The sequence below is a fragment of the Triticum aestivum genome, chromosome 7B (genome assembly GCF_018294505.1).
Source record: "Triticum aestivum cultivar Chinese Spring chromosome 7B, IWGSC CS RefSeq v2.1, whole genome shotgun sequence".
Lineage (NCBI taxonomy): Eukaryota > Viridiplantae > Streptophyta > Magnoliopsida > Poales > Poaceae > Triticum > Triticum aestivum.
In genome coordinates, this window is record NC_057813.1 from 268,300,820 (window position 1) to 268,310,652 (window position 9,833).

Here is a 9,833-nt window from a genome sequence, read left to right on the forward strand (position 1 = left end):
GCAATGTGTTTATGTAGAGTAATTCAAGCCTTAAACAGAAATACTCCCACTGAAGTCGGCATCCCTCTGCAAACTCTAAGTGATTCAGGATCCGACTAGCGCAAGCAACTAGTGAGCTTTAGCATCACTGCTAGCCAACTGACTATCTGGTAAGAAACTCCTTGCTAATCGTATCTTTATACGACTCCTCTCGGTCGGGTAGGTATCTTATAACCTGGCTCCCAACCTCCTTTGCCACAAGGCCCAAAACCGTTTTGATAGCCTTGTCAAGTTAACATAATGCAGTGCGTGTCCATGTCCAACACGAACCCTTCAGTTCAAGGACACCTAGTAGCACCCTAATTTTATGAGTCCACTACTAGACATACTTGACGTGCGAAGGTGCAACATCGGGAATGACAGACGTGCTTGGTATTAATGAGGGATCTTTCTACCATTAACATTCATAGAAAACAAGAAGCAATATTAATCACAAATAAATAAATATTTCATGAAACACCATGGTTCCTTCATGGACGTCCTTCCAAGTCGGCTCTAGCTCCAATCACCACGTCGAGACTCCATCTTGTTCGTCATGCCGGGGCGCCAAAGCCTTGAACTTGATCTCTGTCCTCCAGGTACTACCACTAGTAATGAATTCTATAGAGAACCACAAGTCGACACACAGTCATTGTATATTATAATGACAAGACTTCGGCTCCTACCGGCTGACAGATCATGACACGCGGGCCATGTATAATTTACACACATACATCACATACACATGAGCCATACTATTCACATCAAACCTGCAAAATAAAGTTATGCATAGAATCGTGGGGTTTGAAGGGGCAGCGCCCCTCGTTGGTGCTGGCAGCGCCCGATGTTTATGGAAATCACAGATCGCATTTGTACTCAAATCATGCTTTGCAATTTTCCTATCATCGCGAATCCGACTCAAATTCACATTTCACTGTTAACCCCAATGGCAGAAACCGGCCGGTAGAGGTAGGTTCTGATTGGCAGAAAACATTGCCTCAACGATCCCCATGTGCAATTGATCTCATCAACCGCGCACATAGCCGATCTCATGAACGACAACAGATCTCATCTGATGCTTCCACATATCAAATATGGATCCAATCTGAATCCAAATCACATATCAGGGGCTCTAATACCACTGTTTGGCACTATGGTAGAGTGCGTCGACTGCAAAGTAAAATTTCCTACTCGCAGAACATGCAGGAACATGCTACAAGAGATGGATCACGGATCATTATCATATCACTAGACGTGCAGTGACGTTTAGCGGAAGTAGAGTTGGGGCAGCGCATCTCCGGAGTTCTCTCCTCCTTGTCAATCTCCCACGCAGCCGATCGGATCCCACAAACAGGTTCACTGGAGCGACACACATGCACCGCCTCTAATGGTATCCACGCGTGCAGGAGGAATGTCATGCGACGGACTGCTAGTTTCGATCACACAGCCGACAACAAGTGGAGGTGGCTAGTGGAAACAAATGCAAAGCCCTGGTGACGGCGCCGAAGCGATCAACTGAATGAGTGTGCTGCACCTCCACTACATATAAGCATCCATCGCAGGCTAAATACTTGGGCCTCACAAGATCCTAAAGCCTAAAGTCTACTCGGTCACGATCCAAGTCCAGCTCTGGTCAAATCCGACTAGTGTCCTCGAATCCGACCTTGTAGGTTCCTTCCCTTAAGCATGCGACCCCTTAGGTTCAAGTCAGCTTGGTTGCAGGTCGGATCACCTCTGACCCGCTTGGTTGGTAGCGGCCACTAGCAAGGCCTGCCGGCCACCAAGCAGACCATGAAGCCGGTTGGCGAACCTATACATTACACTTCCATTCCCTTTTCCACACGATATATGTTGTCGGTCCCAAGGCGACTATGTAATCCTTGTGCTGGCCCCACCTCTTTCTCATTCTAGTGATGGTGACCACAACCCGGATTATCTCATAATACCCGTCGCATGGCCATGCTTATCTTCGTCGGATCACATGAGGGGCCTAGAGTATATCTCTCCTGACCGGAGGGGCAAATCCAATCTTGCTCGACCATGTCTCACGGCATGGGTCTGGACAATCCCGAAACATACCTTTGTAAGTACCCACGTGATGACCCACAAGTATATGGGGTCAATTGTAGCCTTTTCAATAAGTAAGAGTGTCAAACCCAATGAGGAGCAGAAGGAAATGACAAGTGTTTTTCAGTAAGGTAATGTCTTCAAGTGCTAAAATTGTAAGTAGCGGAGTAGTTTGATAGCAAGATAATTTGTAACAAGCAAGTAATGATAGTAGTAACAAAAGCGCATCAAGGTAGCCCAATCTTTTTGAGGCAAAGGATAGGCCAAAACGGTCTCTTATGATAAGCAAAGTGTTCTTGAGGGTACACGGGAATTTCATCTAGTCACTTTCATCACGTTGGCTTAATTCGGGTTCGCTACTTTGATAATTTGATATGTGGGTGGACCGGTGCTTTGGTGCTGTTCTAACTTGAACAAACCTCCTACTTATGATTAACCCTCTCGCAAGCATCCGCAACTACGAGAAAAGTATTAAGAATAAATTCTAACCATAGCATTAAACTTTTGGATCCAATCGGTCCCTTACGAAATAGCGCATAAACTGGGGTTTAAGCTTCTGTCACTCTCGCAACCCATCATCTAATAACTACTCCAGAATGCATTCCCTTAGGCCCAAATATGGTGAAGTTTCATATAGTCGATGTTCATATGACACCACTAAGGGAATCACAACATACATATCACCAAAATATCGAACACATATCAAGTTCACATGATTACTTGCATCATGATTTCTCCCGTGACCTCAAGAACAAAAGTAACTACTCACAAATGATAATCATGGTCAAGATCATAGGGTAATTAAATAGCATAATGGATCTGAACATAGAATCTTCCACCAAATAAACCATATAGTAATCAACTACAAGATGTAATCAACACTACTAGTCACCCACAAGCACCAATCTATAGTTCTGGTACAAAGATTGAACACAAGAGATGAACTAGGGTTTGAGAGGAGTTGGTGCCGTTGAAGATGTTGATGAAGATAGCCCTCCCAAAGATGGGAGAGTTGTTGGTGATGATGATGAAGATGATTTCCCCCTCCGCGAGGGAACTTCCCCCGGTAGAATCGCCCCGCCTGAGGTCAAAAGTGCTCCTGCCCAAGTTCCGCCTCGAGACGGTGGTGCTTCGTCCCGAAAGTCCTCTCCTTATTTTTTCTAGGTCAAAATGACTTACATACCAGAAGAGGTCCACCGAAGGTGGCCCTGGGTGAGCACAACCCACCAGGGCGCGCCTAGGCTCCCTGGCGCGCCCAGGTGGGTTGTGCCCACTTGGTGGGCCCCCTCTGGTACTTATTGACTCCAAAAATTCTTATTTATTCCATAAAAAATCCTCGTGAAGTTTCAACTCATTTGGAGTTGTGCAGAATAGGTAGCTTGACGTAGCTTTTTTAGGTCCATATTTCTAGTTGCCAGAATTCTCCCCCTTTGTGTATACCTTGCATATTATGAGAGAAAAGCCATTAGAATTACTCCAAAAATCATTATTATACAATAAAACAACATAAATAACAGTAGGAAAACATGATGCAAAATGGACGTATCACCAAGCACGGAGTAGCATTTGGTCGGCCCAAAGTAAGTACGTCACCATCCCGAGTACATGTGACAGCTCAGGTCTTAGGACATAGAACATATGTTGTACTAGAGACTCACAGATGACCTATCGATGCATCCCATAGTTGGGTCTATTCGATTCAGACCTTATTTGGACTTGGATCCAACTATGCCGAATCCGACCAGATCCTTCCGAGCCCATATTTTCCAGCTCGTATCCAATGCTCGATGGCAAGTGAGACCGAGCCATCCACCATGTCATAGGCTAGTCTTGTCGGTTGCGCGTCCACACAACCCTTTCGACTAGGGACCTTTTAGGACAGTCATCATACAATGCATAGCCCCCAGTGGCCGAGGTGGAATGGCTGCTTCGGCGATGTGGTGACCTCAACGAGGTGACGGTGATGACCCACAAGTATATGGGATAGTTTTAGCCTCTTTCGATAACTAAGAGTGTCGAACCCAATGATGAGCTAAAGGTAGAACAAATACTCTCTCAAGTCCTATCGGCCACTGATACGACTCTACACACGCTTGACGTTCGCTTTACCTAGAACAAGTATGAAACTAGAAGTACTTTGTAGGTGTGATAGGATAGGTTTGCAAGATAATAAAGAACTCGTAAATAAAAGCTAGGGGCTGTTTAGATAAAAATTCAATAAAGTAAATATTAGCGAGTGTGGAAAAGTGGTGGTAGGAGTTGCAGAAATTGTCCCTATGCTATTGACTACTTTACTAGACCGATAGCAAGTTTTATGTGGGAGAGGCAACATCTAGCATGTCATCGCTGACTTGGAATTCTATGCACTTATGATTGGAACTATTAGCAAGCATCCGCAACTACTAACGTTCATTAAGGTAAAACCCAACCATAGCATTAAGATATATTGGTCCCCCTTCAATCCCATATGCATCAATTTCTATGCTAGGTTGAAGCTTCTGTCACTCTAGCCCTCCAATACATAGTCCTATCAACATACAACTAAACCTATGGTGTGATCCACGCGCGCGCTCATATAATGGGCACCAAAGGACAGCAACATAACCACAAGCAAATTAAATCAATCATAGCAATTCATCAACCACCAATAGGACAACAAAAATCTACTCAGACATCATAGGATGGCAACACATCATTGGATAATAATATGAAGCATAAAGCACCATGTTCAAGTAGAGGGTACAACGGGTTGAGGGAGAGTGGACCGCTGTAGATAGAGGGGGGAAGGTGATGGAGATGTTGGTGAAGATGGTGGAGGTGTTGGTGTAGATCGCGGTGAGGATGATGGCCCCCGACGGCGTTCCGGCGCCACCGGAAGCAAGGCAAAGAGAGCCCCCTTCTTCTTCTTCTTCCTTGACCTTCTCCCTAGATGGGAGAAGGTTTTCCCCTTTGGTCCTTGGATCCCATGGCTTGGGAGGGGCGAGAGCCCCTCCGAGATTGGATCTATCTCTCTGTTTCTGCGTTCTGGAATTCTGCCCTCACACCGTTTTTTTATATCCGGAGATCCGTAACTCGATTGGATTGAAACCTTCGCCCAGATCGTTTTCCAAAAATTAGCTTTCTTGCGGCCAAAGAAGGGCATCAACCACCTTACGAGTGGCCCAGGAGGGTGGGGGGGCGCCCCCACCTGGAGTGGGCGTGGGCCCCTATCTCCTGGCCACCTCGGGCACCGTCTCGTGTTGATTTTACTTCCCAAAAATCACAACTATTCCAAAAAAAATTCTCCGTCCGTTTTTATCCCGTTTGGACTCTGTTTGATATGGGGTTTCTGCGAAACATAAAACATGCAACAGACAGGAACTGGCACTGGGCACTGGATCAATATGTTAGTCCCAAAAATAATATAAAAAGTTGCCAAAAGTATGTGAAAGTTGAAGAATATTGGCATGGAACAATCAAAAATTATAGATACGACAGAGACGTATCAGATGGCAGCAAAGAGAAGCCGCCGTGGCAGCGCTTCGGCAGCGATGGAGCAGCACGACAACGACGGCGGAAACGAGAGAAGGGAGAGTGGGGAGTGGGCGCGCGTGCGTTGTGCTCCTCCTCCTCCCCTTCCCCTCTTTATAACCGGATGAGGAGAAGCCGAGGCAACGTGCGGGTGTGGGATTAACCACGCCCCATGCCCTGCATGAAACCGTGCATTTCGCGTGTTTATGGCACAGTTAAGGCGCCACGGAAGGGCAACCTCCCGCCTCGGCCGCAGCGGATCGGTGCGCAGGCCGAGGTCCTGTAGCAGCGGGCCCCAGCCTACAATGACGTCCCGTCGCGCGTGTGGGATGGCAGGCCGGGCTTGCCTGCGGGCGCCACGTGGTGCCCATTCGGCTGGCGAGGCCGCCCCGACTCTCGCCTGACGGTTCGAATTCTAGAAGGCGGCCATAGCCACGTCCGGCTCCCAGCATCAGGTTCCTCCCAGCCGGACGGAGCAGAGGATGGAAGATTACTCATAGGGGAAACTGCTGAGGTCCTTCGACTGCTAGAAACCGTAGAACCTCACGAGCCTTGAGGAGTACTAACGGGGGGATAGACCCTGGGTAGCCTCATCAACACTTAATCACATTTTAAGACATCGAGGCTGGCCACGCCCCTCAGTCCGACTGGTCGCAAGGCCAGTCATCTGGGCCGGCTGGAACCAGAGCGCCGCCTCCTAGAGGGCGGCGGATCCCAAGAAGTCGGCATGCTCTAGAAGGCGGCAAGGGTACGGGCAGGCTCCCAGTAGGCCGCCCGTCCTCTCCCTTGGAGTCTGAGCCCAACCTAGAGACAAGCTGGGGCATGGCTACCACTAGTAGAGAAAGGGTCAAACGTGAAGCACATTAGTGCCGGTTTGTATTTGAGCCGGCACAAATGTATACATTAGTGCCGGTTCCAACGGCTAGCCGGGCCGCTCTCATTAGTACCGGTTCGTGGCTAACCTTTAGCACTGGTTCGTGCCACGAACCGGTACTAATGAGAGTGGTGGCAGGATGTTGTCAGTCTGGGCCCCCTCCAGCACCTTTAGTACCGGTTCTTGGCACGAACCGGTACTAAAGGTTGTCCTACATAAACCCTTCATCCACCCGAGCTCGCTCTGTTCTTCCCCTTTCCCCTCTCCTCTCTGTTCTTCCCCTCTTCCTCTCAAGCTCATCACACATTTTGCCCAAAATTTGTCAAGATTTGAAGGCCCCCATCCATTCAAATGATCACAAAGGTTAGCAACTTTGTCCTTTCATCTCTCATTGCTAGATTAGCTCTTGCAATGCTTTATATAGTTATTAATTTGTGAGTTTAGTAATCTGGGAGGAAATATATATATGTGCTAGTATTTGATTTATATGCAATTTGAGGTTAAAATAACACTTAGTTTGCATATGTAGGTGTGGTTTACTTAGTGCCTTCTAAATCTCCGTCGTAACCACCGCCGATCGCCCGCACCGTCCCGTCGCCGGCACCACCTTGTGGTGAGCCTCTTGTTCATGAATATTTTATATAAAAAATTGATGTTTGTGTGATTTGGATATATAGTTACTCGTATAATAATTATCTTACCCGTACGTTGTTTGTTATACATAGTGCCATGGTTTTGATATCCGTCCCCGTCGGCCCTCGTCCTTGTTATGATTCGGATGTGGTATATTCTCTTTTAGAACTATTTGTTGCATTTCGTGTTTATGACAAATTATGCCCATCAAGTTGACATAGATATTTTTATCTAGGAGGTATGTGAACCGGAAATTCCAACCGACCCTATTGTCGAGAGGTTAAATTTAGTTGAAAGAGAAAACGAGTACTTGAAAGAAAAATTGAAAAGAATTGAGGGGGAGAAGATGGAATTGGAGTTGCATGTTGCCGATGTCGTCGATGATCACAAGATCAAGAAGGAGAAAATGCGCTTGAAGATTAGAAAGATTAGAAAATATGCCATCGATAGTGAGGCTTGGTATCATTATGATGTTGGATCAATTGTTACCTTAGTTGCGATCTTGATCGCATTTGTTGTTGCATTTAAATGCTTTATCTAGAGAGTTATTTGTTTGTTGCATTTAAGTGTTGTATGAACTTTATGTATGAACTTGTATTAATTTGGTCTATTCGGTGTTGTGTAATGAAGATGAGCCGGCAATGGATGTACGATGACCGATGCTCTCCCCAGTTCGTTGAGGGCGTGCATACTTTTCTGCTTGCGGCTGAGGCAAACAAGCGGGCGGATGGTTTTATGCCTTATCCATGTGTTGGCTGTAAGAATGGTCGCAATTACTCTACGTCAAGAACCATTCACGTCCACCTGTTTGAGTCCGGTTTCATGCCCCACTATAATGTTTGGACCAAGCACGGAGAAAGAGGGGTTATGATGGAAGACAATGAAGAAGAAGAGGACGACGACAGCTATCCTGGCCATGGGTTCCGTGAATACGATGATACAACAATGGGGGAAGAAGCTGAGCCGGTAATGCGAGAAGAAGCTGAGCCGGCAATGCGGGAAGAAGCTGAAGAAGAGGCATCAGATGAGCCCGTTGATGATCTAGGTCGGGCCATTGCCGATGCAAAGAGAAACTCCGCAAGTGATTTGGAGAAGAAGAAGTTGCAGCGCATGTTAGAGGATCACAAAAAATTGTTGTACCCGAATTGCGTAGGTGACAAGAAAAAGTTGGGCACCACACTGGAATTGCTGCAATGGAAGGCAGAGAATGGTGTATCTGACAAGGGATTTGGAAAGTTGCTGGTAATGATAAAGGATATGCTTCCAAAGGACAACGAATTGCCCGAGAGTACGTACGAAGCAAACAAGGCTGTCTGCCCTCTAGGGTTAGAGGTGCAGAAGATACATGCATGCCCTAATGATTGCATCCTCTACCGCGGTGAGTACGAGGATTTGAACGCTTGCCCGGTATGTGGTGCATTGCACTATAAGATCAGCCGCGATGAGCATGGTGATGTCGAGGGCGAGCACCCCAGGAAGAAGATTCATGCCAAGGTGATGTGGTATTCTCCTATAATACCACGGTTGAAACGTTTGTTCCAAAACAAAGAGCATGCCAAGGCGATGCGATGGCACAGAGAAGACCGTAAGAAAGACGGAAAGTTGAGAGTACCCGCTGACGGGTCGCAGTGGAGAAAAATCGAAAGAAAGTACGGGAAGGAGTTTGCAGATGACGCAAGGAGCGTATGGTTTGGTCTAAGCGCAGATGGCATTAATCCTTTTGGGAGCAGAGCAGCAACCATAGCACCTGGCCTGTGACTCTATGTTTGTATAACCTTCCTCCTTGGTTGTGCATGAAGCGGAAGTTCATTATGATGCCAGTGCTCATCCAAGGCCCTAAACAACCCGGCAACAACATTGATGTGTACCTAAGGCCATTAGTTTAAGAACTCTTACAACTGTGGAATGGAACAGGTGTACGTGCATGGGATGAGCACAAACAGGAAGAATTTGACCTAAATGCATTGTTGTTCATGACCATCAATGATTGGCCTACTCTCAGTAACCTTTCAGGACAGACAAACAAGGGATACCACGGATGCACGCACTGTTTGGATGATACCGACAGTATATATTTGAATAGTTGTAAGAAGAATGTGTACCTGGGACATCGTTGATTTCTTCCGAGCAGGCATCCCGTAAGAAAGAAAGGCAAGCATTTCAAAGGTGAGGCGGATCACCGGACGAAGCCTCGCCACCGTACTGGTGCTGATGTACATGATATGGTCAAGGATTTGAAGGTGATATTTGGAAAGGGTCCTGGCGGACAATCTGTTCCAAAGGACGCTGACGGACACGCACCCATGTGGAAGAAGAAATCTATATTTTGGGACCTGCCATATTGGAAAGACCTAGAGGTCCACTCCGCAATCGACGTGATGCACGTGACGAAGAATCTTTGCGTGACCCTGCTTGGCTTCTTGGGCGTGTATGGGAAGACAAAAGATACACCTGAGGCACGGGAGGACCAGCAACATATGCACGGAGAAGACGGCATACATCAGGGTCATGCAAGCTACGCTCTTACCAAAGAAGAGAAGGAAATCTTCTTTGAATGCCTGCTCAGTATTAAGGTACCGTCTGGCTTCTCGTCGAATATAAAGGGAATAATAAACATGGCAGAGAAAAAGTTCCAGAACCTAAAGTCTCATGACTGCCACGTGATTATGACGCAACTGCTTCCGGTTGCATTGAGGGGGCTTCTACCGGAAAACGTTCGATTAGCCATTGT